The sequence below is a fragment of the Phasianus colchicus genome, chromosome 23 (genome assembly GCF_987193195.1).
Source record: "Phasianus colchicus chromosome 23, bPhaCol1.hap1.1, whole genome shotgun sequence".
NCBI classification, from domain to species: Eukaryota; Metazoa; Chordata; class Aves; order Galliformes; family Phasianidae; genus Phasianus; species Phasianus colchicus.
Window position 1 is genome coordinate 6408078 of NC_143458.1, and position 19104 is coordinate 6427181.

At 47.2% G+C, this 19104-nt stretch overlaps 1 long non-coding RNA gene across 1 annotated transcript; it reads left to right on the forward strand.

Moving 5' to 3' along the window:
• The first annotated feature begins 1756 nt into the window (after positions 1 to 1756).
• Positions 1757 to 8558, forward strand: LOC149915197 (uncharacterized). The gene is made up of 3 exons (XR_016459592.1): positions 1757 to 1885; positions 6102 to 6134; positions 6296 to 8558. It is a non-coding gene; the product is annotated as an uncharacterized LOC149915197 (long non-coding RNA).
• The last annotated feature ends 10546 nt before the right edge of the window (positions 8559 to 19104 follow it).

Consider the following 19104-nt stretch of genomic DNA (forward strand, 5'->3'; position numbering starts at 1 on the left):
GTTGGGTACGGAGTGTGGCGGAGGAGAGCCATTAAGGAGGCATATGAAAGAGGATGATTTATTCTAATTCGAAAGACAGCTTCAGCCTGACCCTTTTGTGCTCACTCACCTTGAACAGCCAGTTGAGCTTCGCTAGCGTAAATTCTCTCGGAAAGCAAACTTTTCCTTCAAATCCTCCCCACTGGGAGCGTTTCAAAACATCTCTCTGATTGCAAAATTTCCACTTGTCACGGACATGCCCCGTTGCTTTGAATCCAGGCTGGGCTGGATCGGAACCCATGGTGCAGGTGAAGGGTCTGGACTCGGAACCGTGGATGAGGCAGCGGCAGTAATTGCTACTCTGTGAGCAGCCACGCCGGGAGAAGCTTCAGAGAGCCAAGGGATCTTTAGCGAAGGCGTAACAGGAGCTGAATGCAAATTAGAAACGTTCAGATACAAATTAAACGGCAAGGGTAATTAAGCCCTGGCTCAGCTAACTGAAGACGGCGGTAAATTCTTCACTACTTCAAGGTGCTGGATCGAGACACTGTATTTTTCTAAAAGTTGCTCTTGTGGAGAGTTCATTAGGCTCAGAGAGACACTCAACAGAGGAGAACCTTTGGGAAGTCAGACTAGAAGGTTTTGTTTCCTTCTGGCCTTAGAATTGTGACTTTCTAACTTCTTTGTTGCATATTTATGGCGCAGAAACATCAAAAGGCCACAGCTGGGTCAGCAGGAGTGGTGTGGATGTGAATTGTAGATTCCATAATCACATTTTCAACAGAAATTGATCCTTAGACCGTGAAGACGTTTGTAAATATTTTCAAACAAGGAATATGGCGGGGACTTTTTCAATCTGTTTGCAGGCAATTTGCAAACAGAAAGCCTTGGCAACATTGGCTGAATACGTAATTAACACCATGATTTATGGGCCCAGCTGTAATTTCTCCCAACCTCTCTACTCCACGCCAAACGATGCAGGAGAGGAACGACTCACGCTTCATTTTGCTGTTCCATCTCATCCTGAGGACTGAGGATCCCATATGTCAGAAGGACATGTCCTTTATCCAGGGAAAATAAAGAGAGTGGATTGTCTGCTTGCTTGATGGACGTGGGCAAAGGGGATGGCTTGTTATCCTGGTGGAACATGCAGTGAATAATGTTCTATACCTCTGAGTTGCAAATATTTCAAACTGATCCATACATGATGTGCATGGAACAGGTATTCCCAACAGTGCATGAACATAGAGGGTGTAGCCCCATCTCTCCTGCTCTGGCTCTGTCCCTGAAAAATCTGCCACCTACCCCTGCTGTATTGCTGCTGTCTTCTCCCCACTTTCTAAGGTCCCTGCTGCTCTCTCCCATTTCATCATGTAGTGAAAATGCTTTTTCACAGCCTGAAGCAGTGATGGAGCACCTGATGGGAAGGCAGGGCCAACCCAGGGGAGCTCAGGTGCACGCAATGTACTGAGTGATGGAAGAGATGGAGTCAGGATCCACCCCTACCCAGCCCTCATTTAAGGATTGGCAGGGGGCAGCGGGGGGCAGGGTATTTTACTGGAGATCCCTGTATGCTTGAGGCCTTTCTGAAGGTAAGCATCTTCTTTTCTCCATTTCTGCACCCACAGAAGTTGCATTTGGGCTTGTCCTCATCTGCTGCAGCCATAGACTTTACCATCACTCTCTTCCTGCTGTACTTTCTATCATGTTATAACATTATGCATCTGTATGGAGCTGTCTAAAGAAAAGTGAACTTTTCTCATTTTTCAGTGGAAAAGGCACTTTTTTTGAAGAAAGGGAAGGAGGGACAAAGGAGAGGAGGCTTTATTTTCCTGAGCCACTTCTTCCTGAAGGAGCTGGTGCGTGATTGACAGAAAGAGATCCGGTCTTGCTATTGAGACATCAGGTAATGGAGAGCCAACCACATCTCCTGATAAGACGTTGCTTAGCCAGGTGCTTAATGCATCTGTATCCATTCTTCTTTCCCCTTAAAATGGGGACAATTATAGTTCCTATTTCTTATAGCATTGTTGTGAGCCTGATGTTGTTAAGGTCTGTAAAGCATCTGAGAGCCATTAGTGTATTTTGCTTTCCTACCACTAGAAAGCATCCAGCTTTGTACAGCACAGCAAATGCTATTGTCTCCAAAGTGCCCATTGTATTTAAGTAAGAACTGAAAAGATGTGCAGCCACTGAGAGCAGCCAGCATAGCCAAGCCACTGCACGCTGATTGGTACGATGTGATTTTACAAAATATCCTGGAAATCCTTCATTCTGCACCAGTCCATCCCAAATTGTTCACTTTCTGAGGTCTTGAGTGTGTATGGGCTCTTTGCAGCTGCAGACAGCCCTGCCTATGGGGTCCTCTCCTAGCAGTCATCAGTGCTATTTGGAGTTCAATGGGAAGTCTGAGATGGAAAGTTATCCCCAGCTTCTTTTCACAGCTGGGAACAGCAGAGGGTGAAGTGTTCTCCCATCAAGGCTCCGTCCCCTTCACTGTTCCACTTTTATTGAAAGTGTAACTAAAATCAGGCAACCCTGGGGAATGCAAATCTCTGCGATGAATCTCAGCCCAACACAATGAGACAGCGAGCGGACCCAAAGTTCTGCATCCCCCCGAGATAAAACTGCTTTGATAGCCAAATAAATCCCTCGGGGCCATGTTAGCTGCTCAAAAGTTTGGGGGGGAAATCCTGGCATGGTGCGATTTGTCTGTCAAATGAGAGTGAAAGGGAATAAATTTCCCAAGCAAAAACTATTATCCTTTCAGAAAGTGATGCCAAACCTGTGATTTACTCCATGTCTGGGTGCCAAGCCCCAGCCGATGGGAGGCAGGAGACATCATCCTGAGAAATAACCTGGAAAACAAATCCCATCAAAGCATCATCTTTGCTCTGAAGTTATGGCACTGTGACCTTAGAAACAGCACTACAGTCCTCTGTGCCTCAGTTTCGCTCTTAGAAAAAGCAGGGGGTTTTTAGATTTAAAGTAAGAAGCTCATTTTTTTGAGAATGCAAAGGGATGGAAAGCTGTTGGGTGGGTGGCGTGGGCAGAGAATGGGGGGGATGATGGCTCAGGGCTTGGCTGGTGGGCAGCCTTCCCCCTCCCCTGCCCTCACTGCCTGCTGTGTGTTCGCTGTACGTTCAATTATGCATCGTTCTCTGCTCTCATTAGAGACCTTCAAACAGCCTTGAAAATATCCTCATTCAGGGCTTATTTTGTCCTCGTTAAATTTTTATCTGAGCTAAAGGAGGAGGATAATGGCATTAAACCCTACACAGAGGAACACGAATGAGCTCCAGGAAAGACCTCAGGAGGTGATGCTGTGCAAACCCACCCCTCCTCAGCCCAACCTGGGCAGGGAATAGGATTTCAGGGTGTCAAAACACTCTGCTTTTCAGAAAAGCAGTGGGGAAGCTCTTTGGATTGGAAGGATGGACGGGACCTGCATGCAGATGGGTTTTACCCATTTTCAAGCCACCATGCTGGCTGCCTCCTGCCTGGCTTTGAGAAATCCCCTTCCTGCAAGCACTGCTTATTTTGCCCATCCCATGGCCAGCTCTCCCGTGCCTGCTGCTCCTCCTCCACCTTCCCAGACATGCTGCCTTTAGCTGAAAGCGAAGAAAAGCATCTTGAAAGGACCAAATGGAGAGAGCTTGAAACACTTGTAGAGGGCTTTTCTGAATATATCTGTTTATTATTTACATTTCCTATTATCCCCATCACCTTTGATCCTTATTCCCTTCCAGGCTGCTCTTTTTGCTTGCAGTCTCTGTATTTTGGGGCTCAAGAGAACCAAGGAGTGGTGATGAGTTACCTGGGGCCATTTGGATGCTCCCTGCTGACCCCTTCCTCCATCTGTGCCCTGGGGTTGCTCCTCTCATGCCTTCTCCGTGCACTCCATATCACATCTTCTTCTTAAAAAGAAGGGGAGACTTGAGGCTCCCTTTCACTAAATTCATAACTACTTGCCTGCAATTTCCCCCAAGGGAAAGTTATTAGCAGCAACTTAGTGTCTGATGGATGGCTGTGGTGCTGAGGCTCTGTTTTGCATCAAGGCTTCTAAAGATACATCATTTAAATTCACGTGGGCAGGCACGTATTAAGTAAATGCCAAGAAAAATATTTATTACAGTAGAGAAATTACACTGCAGCTTTGTCTGTGTGCGTATTCCTAGTGATTTAATAATCAATTATTGCATCGGCAGTCAATATTCTCCTTATTAAATCTTTGCAGGAAATCGTCTCGAACTTTCGCTTAAAAAGGTGATTTTAATTTTCTTTTGTAATTGTTCTTTTGTTTTGCTGTCAGCCCCCCATGAGCCTCATCTCCCTGTTCAGCATCCCCATGGCAGACTGTGGTGAGCAACGTCCTGGCTGTGTGTTAATGGAGCCGCCAATTGATTTTTATTTCTTGGTTGTGTTCACTTTTTTCTAATCTCTCCCCAACTTTTTTCTCTCTTAAGAGATAATTCATTTCATGATTGCAAATAGATCACTGTAAACTCAGGGTAATGGAGCAGTAATTACCTAAGAAGTGATGGATTTGGGTGGATGCTGTTGGCTAAATGCTCAGAGCTGAGCTGTATGAACCTGTGAGTCTGGAGCTGATGAAGGAAATGCTTTCCAGTGGAGTAGAAGTGTCTCCCCATGGTTCTGTGCTTTTTCCTATTGGAAATGCATCTCCAGAGTGCTGCCCTAGGATGTCTCAATCACCTGTCAACCCTGCTGGTCCAGGACATCCCTCACCCTGCTCCCTTCTCCCCAGGTGTGGAGGGGCCACTGTGCAATGTTGGGCATCACTTTGTAAGTGGACACGGCGTAAAAGTGGTGTTTTGGAGAAGTCTGCAGATTTTTGGTGTGGTGGAACTTGGGTGTTGTTGCAGGGTTGCAGCCGTGCTCAGCATCCCTCTGTGCTTCGGAGGGGAGGAAAGCAGGCGTGCGGCCCTCGAAATCTAGGGGAAGCAGGGTCAGGACACCTGGAGAGAGACCGCTTTTAGGACGAGCCACTAGTGGGAGCCGTGGTCACACACAACCCCGAGCAGATCTCGGCTCGGTGCCCCCACCCGGAGCAGAAAGGGGCCCGCATCCCTGCGGAGCTCTGACCCACCTGATGGCTTTCCCAGTGCCTTCTCCATCACTTCTGGCAGCCGTCCTCTTGCCTTCATGCTGAGCTTTGCTCCAAAGGGAGGAGCGTGGTCACGATGGGCGGATGGAGAAGTCCCCTCTGCCCTTCCCACCACGAGGGAGCTTCCATGGCCCCAGGGAGAGCACTGGACTTTGCACAGAGCTTTCTGCTCCTGCCTTGGTGTGTGGGAGGTGGGGGAGATGTTGGGAGCAGACTTCTGCTCACCTGTAGAATGGAGGTCACAGCACTGCTCCACAGATGTGAGTGAGCACAGCTGCTCTCATCACTGTGCAGCTAAAACGCGTTTCCCTATTCCATCTCCACATGAAGAACCATCTCAGTGCACAAATGGACTGATTCTCATGGGTGAATTTCAGGGGTTTTTGGTTCTGTTGCTGCCCCAAAATGCATCTTTGTGGTGCAGGGAGGTGGCCACAGCCATCTGCACATGTGGGGAGCAGGAGGGGAAGAAGCACAAGCAGAGCCTGGGGTGCTGCTGGCCCCCACTGCCCAAAGCTGAGCTGAATGAGCAGCTTGGTGTTGTTTGTTCAGACCTCAGTGATTGTGCTTGAGGAGGAAATGATATCTTATTAGGGACTCTAATAATGTTCCAGATCATCCTCCGTACAGAGCTGATCTGAAGGATTAGCAAAACAAATGAAGTAATGACTTTTCTGTGAAATTAAAATTTTGTAAGATAATCCAAAGTGGAAATAGAAATTTTATTTCAATTATGCATTAAACTTTCTCAGCTCATTTTTGGGTCAGGATTTTGACTCCAGGGGAGATTTCTGGCGGCACCGGGCCAGAATGGGCTCAGACCCTGCACTGATGCACTTCTGTGCACTGCCTGGTGTGCTTGCAAATGTTCATGACAACCCTTCCTTTCTCAATTAAAATACCAACTGCAAAATGAGACCAAGCTGTATGGGTGAGAGACTTTGTCATATGCAGTAATTGCATGAATAATTGAAATACCTTGTGTTTCTCACAGCTGAGGACCCCTGGATGGACAAGCAGTTAGCAGGTGGGCTATTCTTTTCCCTTACTGCATCAGAGACCTGAGCAGCATCAGGAAGGTCTTGGGCTGAAATTGGGACAGGGCGGATATTTCAGATTTGGTTTTGGAGGGTTCCAGTGCAACAGCTGAGCTCTTTACCACCAAATCCCCGGGCATCTCCATTCCAGACCGCTCCACACAAGGGACTGTGCTCTCAAAGTGGGGGTGAAGGGAGATTCCAAAGCCTTCCTGAAGGGACAAGTGTGATGAAAGGATACTTGCTGCCACCGAAAGGTTCACTGCCACGAAAGGAGTTGAGCAGAGGGGAGCCTTCAGCAGAGATGTTGTTCCACATCCTAACAGCTCTACAGATCTGCTAATGCAGATCCAGGAAGGAACAAAAGAAATAAATAAAAATTGGGTCATTCATTAACAGCCATAATCTACAGTGTGTCATATCTGGTTAGGCACCACAGTGCATATCGTATGCCTCAAAAGCAAGGAAATGAGAGGTTAACGCATTTCCTCGGTTTAGTGCAGTCTACAGACCGCACTCTTATCTTAATTGATACAGCATCAGCCTCTCTATGCACACCTCTGACAACAAGCCTGGCTTTTTGTCCTCTCCAGTTATTAAAGGCTCCACTCTGGGTGATAGGAATAGCAGACAGGCTTGCTGAGGATGCTGCTCTGCTGGTGCAAAGTCTAAGGACTCATTTTCCCCATCTTCTTCCAGAGGAGACATTAAGTTCTTTTTGCAGTATTTGCATGCTTTGCATTTGTGCTCGATTACAGCAGGAAGGATCCAGCAGTGTCCACACTCCATGTGTTGAGGAAGAAATCACAAATTCAGCAAGATTCACATCCCAGATGGGAACACGGCCTGGAAATCTGGAAGCAGGTGTCCGTGGACAGGTAGCATATGAAGTTCACAGAATGTTTCTACGAATCATCTTGGTTTCAGCGTTTATTTTTCCCTGGAGAAAAAGCAACAGCCGGTGTGGCTGGAACACTGCCAGCATGCGGAGCGAGGCTCACAGCTCACTGCAGGTGAGCCCCACGGCTCCCACACATCCGGGTGTGGGAAGATGAAGAGGGGATGATAGGCTTCTTCCCAAGCCTCCATCAGGTTATCATGGTGAGGGATCGTGCACCTTTTGCACCTTAATTTAACCCGTCATGCCCCAAATATAGGTTGTGTTCATCTCATCTCATTGAGCTGCAGGGCACAGCAAAGTCCCTCAGAACCTGTGTGGGGGTCCTTTCTCACCAAATTGCTGGGTTTCCAGTACTTTAGCCATCTGCAAACGCTTCCACTGCCTTCCAAACCTCCAAGGATCAAAGAAAACCCGTATCTTCTTCTTTCAGGTACTTCCATTGAGGTGGTGGGATGCAAATCTGCAGACTGAGGTGGTATTTGTTTTGGTTCTTGTTTCTTTTTCAGTACCAAAGGGCACGTTCTACTTTGACAGCTGTGTCACCTGCATGGCAATAAACAGGGTTTGCAGACAATGGAAATGTTGGTCACAGTTGGGAGTCACCATGTGGCAGACAGCACGTGGTGAAGGTCCTGAATGCTAAGGGGAGGAGAACGAGGTGATGTCTTGTGCAGCAGCTGCATCCTGCAAGCAGCCTCGCAGCCAGACAGACCCAGGCAAAGCAGAATATATGCAGGAATAAAGCATAGGTTGTAGAAAATAAAAGCAAGTAGGATCTATCATAGGAGCACTGGGGACAGATCTGAGGAATGGCATTAGCTGCACTTACCGGAACTACATCCCCAAAGAGCCTCATTACTCCTCAACATGTCGTGTCAGCACCCGGCAGGGAAAATAGTCCGTGCTGATGCCTTCAGACTTCAGCAGAGCCATAATGGGAAACAAATTGCGCGAGACTCCCAGGCAATGGAGTGATTGCAATCTGCATTTGTGCTCTCAAGCGAGCCAGGCTTCAGCTGGGAATGTGATAAATACCGGCAGAATTAATTCTCTGAGTGCAGCGCTGCTCTGATGATGGACAAGACTGACAGCTGTCAATGCAGCTGACAGCTTGCCACTGTCTTTTGGAGCAAATTCACCTTTTTGATGTCAAATAGTGTGTTTACCAGTCAGCAGGGCTTCAGTTGGTTTGGGTCTGTGGACAAGTTGAGCTCATTAGTGTGAGCTGCTTCATTGGACGTGGAGATATAAAAATCAGTGCTGGGGATCCCTGCAGCTCCCCTGCGATTGCCTATAGCTGCGTGCTGGATGGAAGGTGTGCTTTGCTGCCTGGATAAATGCTGGTCCAAGCTGTCACTAGATGTGATGCACAGGCTGCCTTCTCCCATCACAAAGCTGTTCTTAAAAGTCCCCTTTGTAATAAATATCTCTGACTGCTTTGGAGGATGTTTTTATTCACCTCCTTCCTCCCAGGCCATTTTTGGTTCCTGTTTCCAGGTTTATTCCTGCCAAAGTCGCCAACCTTGCTTTTTAATAAAAGCTGGGACTCCCATGCAACTCTAGGATCAAAGGATTTAAGGCAAAACCCACCAATTTTCACTTTACTTCGACCCCAAGAACTGGCAGTGCTTTAGCTTGGGGCTTTTCCTACCTGAAGTTGATTAAAGAGAAAACTCGAGAGCTGGAAATGAGCCGTAAGAAATACCAGCACGAACTTTTAGTGGGAGGAAGAGGGGAAAGTGGCAATGAATTGCTGTTATGCACATCTCATAGTCCCTGAACGCGCTGCCGAGTGTGGTCGTACATCCATACACAGGCAGCCAGGAGTCCATTTTCTGGACAGGGAGGTGGATATATGGACCATTATACGTCCCCAGCTGGAGAAGAGTGGCTTTAACTTCATGCACAGACTGCTTTTATGAAACTCTCAGCGTTGCTGCAGGCTTTGGGCATTTCCTCCTTTATTCTCTTGGCTTTGTAGGATGTTATCAGGCAGCACAGACATCATTGCTCCTGTTCTCTTGATCCTAATCTCTTTTCCAGTGCTATAGGAATTTGGAGGGTGAGTCCAAATCCTGCAGTAGTGCTCATAAACCAAGATCTGTATTGCTCAATCTCTCTAAGATTTTTTTCTACAAAATCACTGAATCATTGAACCATAGAATGGTTGGGTTGGAATGGACCTCAAAGCTCACCCATTTCTGACTGTCCTGCTGTGAGCAGATCTGCCCACCACTAAACCCAGGGCTCCATCCAGCCTGGCCTTGATCAGCTCCATGGCTGGGGAGCACCGCTCCCAGCTTTCCTCTTCACCTTCAACATTGCGGCTCTCAGCAGGTTTTGGCCTCACGTTTCCTTTTGCAGAGTGGGTTTTTTTTTGGGTTTTCCAGCTGCTGTGAACAGGATCTTATGCCCTTTGGGTTAAAAGAATCTTCTCTGTGGACGTGGCAGCCCCGTGCTCTGCAGTGCAATGCTGTCGTCTGGGAGCATTTGCACTGGATGCAGTGTAATCATTTGCTTTTCACAGAAAGGCAAAGTTTTTTCAATAGGAAAGTTATTTAATTTTAATTAGTGGTCAAGATTGCTCTTCCTCATCTTCTGCCTCTGTAATCCTTCCCTTAAATTAAAATGCAATTTCTATAATTGGAAAGGCACTATTAACACCAATTCACACAAAATAGCTTGCACATGAGGCCTGAGCTGCCACACGTCCCCAAAAGCAAGGAGATGGTTGTAATGGGAGTGCAGGCTGTTCTGCAGCCCCTCTGCCTCACAATGCTGTGTCTGCAGCCCTCGCTGCACCTGTGGGTTAAGGCCTGTGGTGCTTAATTGAGTTATCCAAACTTCTCCACTTTCCAGCAGGGTGGACTTCTCCAGGGGTTTTGAACCGAAACAAATTGCCTCTTTTTCGTAGTTAGATCTCCCTGGGGCGAAACGCTGCAGCAAATTAGGTATTAACATCTGTACAGCTCTGTTATCCACCATGCCAATCACAGCTCTGTAATTGCCCGCAATGTCTTCCCTGAAGGATGCCTGCTTGTATGTTTAATAAAACAACCAAACCAGGTCTCAAATTTCCTTGCTCCTATGAAAAATTCATAGCTGCTGTTCCAGGAAGTGTTGATCTGCTGCATGCCTGCCATCAGCTGCGGGGGAAAGTCCTCCCCGAGCCCCTGAGAATGCTGTCAGCATGGTGACATCCAATGGATCCAATTGGAGAAGGCTCTCCCAGTGCCAGCATCCCAAGCATCCTTGAGGAACCCTGAGCATCCCTAGAGGTGCACCCCAGGGATGCAAGGGGGAAAACGAGGCAGTGAGATGTGAAGCACTTGGAGGATTTAGGGTGAAAAACCCAGGACAAGGAGCTTCCTCTTTGCTAGCAGCAATGTGACATTGGTGCTCATTGACGTAAATGTTCTCCCCGTGCAGAAGTGAGTTGTAACTCACTCCCAAGCTGGGGCTGCAGCACTGGCTGGGACTTTCCCAACCCCTCAGCGGATCGAGCACTGCCAGCAAGCAGTTTTAAGCTCATCTCCTAAAATATGCACCAAAAAATGTAGCGTAAATTGTATATTTGATTGTAAAAATTGCAGTTCATGCTGTGTTGCTTAGTGACATAAATCATCAGCAGCAGGGCAGCATACTAATGCTCAACTACTGTATGGAGCTGACACGGAGCAGCCTAGGTAAGGATTTATCTGCCAACCAAATGGTGTTCCCAGGAGAGTGGCACAAGCAATTCTGCATAACAAACACCTCCGCTGGCCGCGGGACGCAAAACCAGCACAAATGTATCCTCTGCTTGTTCCTGACAAAGTGTTTGTTCCTTCCCGGAAGAGGCAAAGGGGAGAAGGAGAAGAGGTGTTCAGTTTTCTGCTGGAATTTGTGACTCTGATGGCGAAATAAAAGTGCTTGAATGTGCACAGCAGAGTAGTGTTGATCCGTTGTTGCTGCCAGCAGAAACTTGAAATAAAGGGGAAGATCTGTAGGATGCTCGAGGTTCCTGAACTGGCTCTGCTGGCGGATGCTCAGCTCTGCACAGAGACACCAGGAGGGCTCTGCTCCTCCTGCCTCTGCCTTTGCAGTCCCTTCTTCCCGAGAAGCCCTTATCTGCTCACAGCTGCTTCCCTGGGCGTTGCAAATAGCACTATCTGTTTTCTCCCCAGTGCTCCAGAGGGGAAACTGGGCATTTCATTTCCAAATAAACCCTTCGTTATTTTTTTTTTTTTCCCTACTGCTGCCAAAGTGGTTGTAATAATAATAATTAATCATAAGCACGGAGCTCTCTTTTGAATGGGACAGTATTAGTAATACTTGGCTTGCCGTATCATGCTTTACAGACATTAACTAATTAATCCTCACAATGCTCCCCTGTCTTTTACTCATGGTTGAGTAGATCAACAAAAGGTGCTTTGCTTTTTATCACACTTTCCTGAGCGAGTGGCAATGAGCAGCACAAACCTCTGGGATAAAACCCTTTGTTATGACCCCAACAAAAAAGCCAGTTGGGGTTGGAGATGCTCATCAGCACCCCAGGGCCATCAGCATCCCCAGCCCATTCTCCTATCACCCAAGGAGAAGAGAGGAGAGAGGTGCTTTGAGCAGGGTGTGCAGTTTGGCAGTTTGGCAGTGTGCCCTCCCACCGCCAAGCTTCTCCTGTAAGGATTAACAGCTGAGTGCAACGTTCCCCCATTCCTCTCATTTCCTGACTTGTTCAGGTCTTTTTTTCCCCTCTCACCAAGAACAATGCGAGGGTTTTGAAGCTGGAGCTGTAATGATGCTAGAGTCTTCAGTTTCCCGTTATGATTCCTCATTATGAAGTTATTTCCCCATGATTTGAAATATAAATGATGCCTTTGATGTCTGCGTTTTTAAAATTGCTCTTTTTAATTTTCTTCCTTTCATTTTTTATTTTTTTGTTGGTTTTTTTTTCCCAGCCCGGCCCCAACCCCCAGCACCGCTTAACTCAACCCCAGCGCTCCGCTGTGGCGTTGTAAACACGGCTTGGGCAGAATAAATAAACTGCCTCGAATTGCAAGATTTTGCTTTGAACAAATGGGATAATTGGGGCAGCTGGAAAAAAAAAAAAAAAAAAAAAAAAAAAGGAGATAGAAAGAAAGAAAGAAAGAAAGAAACAGCTTTGAATGCGATTTGTTTATTTATTTATTTATTTATTTTTCTTAAGGAAGGGGAAATAAATCCCAAGCCACCCTGCTTTTGTCACTAAACTAAATGTGATGAGACCATCTGGTCTGGGAGCACTGCTGTGTGTCCCCTGAGCTGTGTCCCCAGTGTAACCCCCATCCCATCCCCTCCCTCCCACAGCAGCACAGCAGGACGGGGTGCTGTGGTGCATTCGCAGCTGGGAAGTGTGAGCTGCAGATAAGACTCTGCCAATTGTGCTCTGAACTTACTTAATTAAAAGCCATGGACTCCTGGTGCTGGGGTGCTGCCAGTTCTGCTATCATCCCCAAGTTTTCTCTTACACAAGCAAATATCGTGGCCTTTTCCTTTGTTCCTGCAACTTGCACAACGCTGCGTGCCTCTCCAGGAGCACAGTGCATGACTTTGGGTTGCATGGTGTGGCCATGTGTGCACCAAAGCCGCACTCCCTCATTCTCCATGTGCTCCAAAGTTGAGCATTGCCCATAGGGCAGCAGGGAGCAGTATGGGGGTAGAGAAGACCTGGTTCACTTCTCTTGGCAAAGTAGGCAGCAGAATGCCAGCATTTGTGGGCAGAAGGGAGCCCACGAGCACTGCCAGGCTTTGCTTGCGTGATCCTGGCAATGAAAGCCCCATGGCTGCGAGTTTAATTAAAAACTATTGTTTGGCTTGCATGGTGGGGGCCCAGCCTTCCTCAGGTGAAAGTGAGTGCAGACGGATCTGCGGGTTCAGCAGCAGGTACGTTACCTGCAGTGGCAATTAATGGAGTGTGGGAGTGGGAGGCACTTTGGAGAGCAAATTGGAAGGAGGAGAGAGGAAATTGAGCTCTAGCCCAGGCTGGCAGCATCCCTTGGGAGAGCTGGGGAGAGGGAAGATGCTTCCCGAACAGCAGGACCGGACTTCTGCCAAGGCAGATAAGTCAAGGGGAAAGCGATGCTCGATTATTTTTTATTTCTTCAGCTTAACATTGCCCTTGCCTGATGCTTTGGCTGCATTTCTAACCTGTCTCATTGGCACCTCAGGAAGGCAGAGATGAATGGCATCCTGGTGACACCAGGCACCAAGGCAGTCATTGCAACGGGGTGGCAAAAGTTGCTGGTAACTTATCCAGCTCAAAAGGAAGTCAAGGGTGGCTGAAGTCCTATTTAAAATCCACGTGAGGCTTGTTTTTATCACCCCCCCTCCCTCCCCCTCTAATCTGGGCACGTTATTATTTTATAAAAATAAGTTATTAATAGGGAATCAGGCTCAGATGAAAAATTCAACAGCAAGCGTGATTTAAGTTTTTATCTTATAACAATGTCCACAGAATGGATTTCTTCTTGAAAAGGACAAACCGCGAATTAAAGTGATAGTCAGATGATAAAAAACCTCACTTAAAATATATATTTCTTCCCCATGTTATTAATAACATGTGGGATTAATATTTTAAACAGAATGAATTTTAAGAACGTGATTTACAAGCCAGATTGAAAGCTTTTCGCTGGGATTGTAAAATCGTGGCCAGAGCTGCCCTCAGTCATTGCGAGAGCCCTATGTATATTTCATAGCTGTTAAATGTAGCACTTCCATCCTCCCCCCTCATCTTCAGCATATTGCCTTCTCTTTATTCTCACCCCCAGTGCCACTGCTTTGCTGGGATGTGGGGATCTGCTCTGCACAAAGCCCAAGGAGCCCTTTGCCCAGCAGTAATCCCAGCCCTAATGGTTGTGGCGCTTCCAAAGGGCACAGGAGGGTTTCATTGTCTGGTTCTCACGCACCAGAGCAGGATGGAGAAGTCCATAACTCAGCACTGAGCTGCAGCTGGGCACAGGATGCATAATTTATCCTACAATTCCCCGTCAATTGGTTATGAAAAGTGCCCTCTCTGTGATGGGCTGTATTAAGTATGTACGAGGGAAGAGATAAATCTAGTTCCCAAGGAAACTAACTTCCAATTACAGATTGTGGGCAAAACTTTACTTACTCCTCAGTGTCAACACAAACTTCTTTTTTGACCAATTTGGGAGCCAGAAAGCAGAATTTTGGTGCAGAACAGAGCAGCATCGCTGCATATAACATCCATGGATGTCCCTTCACCACTCACTGTTGGATATGGAAAGCATTCAGCTCTTCCCAGCCGTAGTGCTAAGATGAGTGAGGATGGCTTCAGTGAGGCTGCAGTGCCCTGAGCAGTGCAAGGAGAAGCTGGGGGAGACGAACTGCCCTGCTGCAGCTTCTGGCTGATGATTTGCCAGTGCTTTTGTATTGCTTCCTCCCAGCGTGGGGATGTGGAAACTGTCTGCCTTCCCTCACTCAGTAAGGCTCTTCTGCATTTGCACGGCTGTTTTTTGAAGAGGGCAAAGCAGAAGAAAGGAGTTTGATGGATTTGCCCGTTAATTACAGCAGTAAATAAAAAGTAGCAAAGAGGCCATTATAAAAATAATACATAAAATAAAAAGGTCCCTGGCACATGGTCTCTCCGTGCCCCAAGCGCTGTTGTTCCCAATGGAGAGCCACAGCCAGCATCACCAGATCTAAGAGCTTTGGGTTTCCCCTTCAGTGCCTCCCATGGGACTGGCTTCCTGGCAGGCTCTGGGCAGTTTTTTCCCTTGGTTTTAGGTAGTTTGGAGGAGAAAATAAAGGGGAAAAAAAAAGCAAAACAGCCCCACAAAAAAATCAACCTAATAGCATGGGAGCATTGGTATACATAGGGCTAAAGGGTGAAAGATGATACTCTTTGGAAATAAAGGAAGAGGAGTGGCTCCGGACACATAAATGTCCAAGTGGGGATGCTTAAATAATTCAAGCAGAGGAATGAATAAAAGCAAAATGCCTGGTCAAGGCAGGGGAGGAAGAGGTCAGAGCGAATCTGGGCAGACGAAGAAGCACTGGGCTGAATTCAATGCTTTGTAGGGCACAGTCTGGATTCTGCCCCTCCAGGTGCTTTCCTCCACCTCGTAGAGACTTCCAATAGGTGGATTCAATAACTGCTCCTCTTTTTCCCATTGCAAATAATTGCAGATGGTGGAGTGGCGGTAGCTAGAGCAGGAGACAAGTGTTTGAGTGCTCAAATTTCATCACAGTTCTCCTTGCAGCGCTGTAAAAAGGCAAAGCTATGGGCTGTCATTGCCTTAACAGTAGGACAAATATTGCTAAAGACTTTGCAAGGACACGGATGGGACGTCCCGATGCTCTCAGTGTGAGCGAAAGGGGAAGAAAACAGGGAGAGAGGAAGGGCAAATAAACCCCTCACCTCCTCCACCAAATTGCTTTTACTTAACAGTTTAGGTCAGCTTCAAGTAGGTCACAAGGATGTGTGTATCTTCAGAATAAAGTCTTTAATCGGCTGATGGATATGAAAAAATAAATTACAGTGGCAAAATGTAATAAACGTTAAAGGGAAAATGATGAGGGTAATATAACTACATTGATTTAACTAGGATGATATAGAGGAATTGTCTGGTTTATAGGTCTTTAGATGTCTATTAGTGGCTCTGTATTAAGGAATAGGGCTGTTCTCTTGATATACTTAAGAGCTGTCAGTAATTCCTATTTCACAGTCGGCTGCTTCAATTCAGAGCGCGCGGTGCAGCCCCAGCGACCCCATTGCCGGCGTGCTGGAGGGTGACGGTGTGCTCAGGGCTCCTGTTGTGCTGCTGGATGGCCGAGCATCGCTCAGCAGTAGTGCTTGGGCTGAGAGGAGGCACTGCGGTGGCATTTGTTTTAATAACTCCCTGCGCTATGGCACGCTGCAGGGAAAGTCAGCTCATGCGAGGGGAAAAGCCCCCAAACCTCCAACCTATAGGCTTTGTGAGTCAAACCACCCTTCCCACAGATTCTCGGGGGTTTATCTGAATTTTTAGGCGATTCAACACACATTTTTATTCTTTTGGTCAACATGTGTGTGCCTAATGTGGACCAGCATATGGGGAATTGGTGCTGCTCACGCTGCTCTCCCTTCCCTCCTGCTAATGAGCACTTCGGCACAACAGCCACAGTGCTGCAAGGGAAGCCCTAATGGAAACATCAGAATTATATGAGAGCTGGAAGCAGCATCCCATTCTGCTCAGACAGCTCACACCGAGCCTCTGGATACCCCTTGGCTGCAAAAGATGTTTGTCATCTCAGAGCTACGTTTGTTATTGAGAAAAGCACATTCTGGTTAATTCTGGAGGAGCAAGGCAATGCCCGGCCCAGCAGCTCAGGGCCACTGAGATGCTCAGTGTTCTTCACTTTGCTCCCTGAAGCCAGGAGCATCGCGGCCTCCTCCAAGGAGGGAGTTTTGCACTGAAACCAGCACAATAAGCTGCCTGAAACAAAACCACCAGATATCATGCCTTACCAAGCAGAAGGACGGACAGGCACAGCTCTCCTTGCAGCCCACTCACTACAGGGAAATAATAACTCTCCTTAATTAGACCTGCAGGGCTCACGTCCCCTTCTGCAGAAGGCTACCATGCAGCTGATGGTGAGGACTTTCCTCAGGCTTTTCCTCCAAAGTGCCATTGGCCACCTTCCTCTCTGACTGATAACCCACTAAAATGACCCCTCAAAATGCTTTGTTTTGTTTTCTATAAAGTTTTCCAAGGGGAAATGAGACATTTCCAGCTTGTAAGGGTCAAAAGGATGGGAGCACCCCGTAGTTTGCAGTGTATAAGAGCAGAGGAATGTTTGGACAGCATCCATCTTCATCCCACCTGGGAGGAGGCAACCAGCTCCAGGTGTAAATACACTGCAAAACACATTGCTCCTCATCACTCCTGCAGGGGCTGCAGCTCTGGATGCTGCGTGGTTCCTTCCAGCCTGGCTCCACACTGGGCTGCATTTCTGTAGAGCATCACATGGTGCTGGCTGCAAAAGGGCTCAGCTCTCCAACCTCCAGCACAGAGTGTTACAACAAACCCAAATGAAACATGGACTAAATAAGAGACAGGATGGGTCTGATCCCCAAACTGCCTTTTTTTTGCTTCTTAGCAAGAGAGGAACATTTTGAAGAGCATCAGAAACACGACCGAAAGTTGTTTTGCTGGATATTTCATAACATTCTCACCCGAAGCACTTTGGCTGCTTTTTTTTTTAATATTATTTTTATTTTTTATAGCTTAAAAGAGGTTTTTATTGAAAATCTGTTTTTGGGAACAAGAAAATCAATGAAAATATATCAGTTCAGGCTTTTGTTAAAGAACTATGAAAAGGTCCCTGTGTGCAAAAAAGAAAAAGCCTAAATGTCTCATTTGGATCAGGCACTGAACTTTCAAATGTCTCATTCCGTGCCATGAATCCACACCGAATTCAGAATTGTACCCAATGGTTTGTGAAGATCCGAGTGCCACTGTGAGCAACTCGTAAACCAGAAACAAAGGGCTGAAACCATCGGAGGAATGGTTTGCAATGATTTATTTGGCTAATTCCAGCCATGACGAGTTCCTGGTGCTCCGATAATCTCTTTAGCATCGTCAGATTGTGCGTGGTGTGCGGCAGCTTTACCCATAGCAGTTCCCTCCTGCCTGCTGTTAGCATTAAACAAACACAAAATAGCGGTGCAGTGCAATTGATCTGACACTTTTCTGAGCTTTCTCTGCCCCCAAAGCATTGAGGTTTCCCTTTGGGAGGGCTCTGTATTTCCACCCTTCTCCCCACGCCTGCCTCCCGCTAAGCGCTCATCGCTCTGAGCACGCATCGCTCCTTCTTTATTTCTATTTTTTTGCTGGACATATTCCAGCAGATCTGGACTGTGTTTGATATCACTCCCAGCAAAGCATGCAATGTGCACAGATCTCAGTGAAGTGTGGAAGCAAAGCAAGAGATGTTTTTATCTCGCAGCCTCTTCCCCGCATAGCCCTCAGCTCTCCATCCCAGCTGCGTCCCCAGAGCCTCCATCTGCCCCATAGGGCTTCTGTAAGGGTCAGGGATGGAGAGGCCAATGGGCCCAGCAGGGCTGAGCACTGTGGGATGGAGGAGTGGCCCAAAGCATGCATCCTGTGCCTTGCAGGTTTGGGAGCAGAGGCAATCCCAGTGCCGCAGCTGAACAATGTAATACAGTGCACAGTACAGATATTGTACATACAATAGCAGCTACAGGAGGAGGAGGATTTCTGGAGCCCTGGAGCAGCCATGTGGATGGGAGCATCCATAAGGACATTCCCAGAACTGCTGCAGGAGGGCAAGGAAAAAAACAAGTCAGAGAAAAAGGAAAACCCCCCAAAACTGTTTGTCACAAAAGGCTGAGGTGGAACACGACATCTTGAGAACAAATATATATAAATATAACGTGGAGAGAAATGTCTGTGCATAGTGGGAAATGAATGCATGTAAAAAGAAAATTGTCAATGTCAAGCTGTTCTGGTGAAATATTTCTCACAGCTAACGTTGCCATTCTGAATCTAAAAAAACACAAAATGATGCTTCATGTTCCAACCCTTTGGTTTGGGCTTTGGGTTTGGACACACAGCCCTTAACTGGAAATGGATCCTTGGCTCTGCTGTCCCAAGACAAAAGCCAGTCCGTGTCCATTTCCTCATTGCTCCAATTTCAGGACCAGCAGCAGACAAGGAATCTGCTAATCACGGTGCTAACAGCCTGAGCAATGTGATAAGGTCACATCCAGGCAGCAGTCACCACTCCTCCTGTCACCTCTCGTCAGTCCTTGCTTCCCAAATGCCATTTAATTAAAGGTTGCTAAAGACTTTCCCTGCTTAAAACAATCCCAACCTGGGTTTTCATTGTCAGCAGCAGGAACAGGCGGATTTGTGCAGGAGGATGAGCCAGGGGCTGGAAATGCTGCTCCACTTCATGTGGATATTAAAAACAAGGAGCCCCTCCAGCTCTGTGTCCTCTCTGCCCTTAGATAAATAAAACACCAGGCTGAGCCCTGCAGACAGCAGCACTGCTGGGGCCTTTCTCAGCCCTTCCCT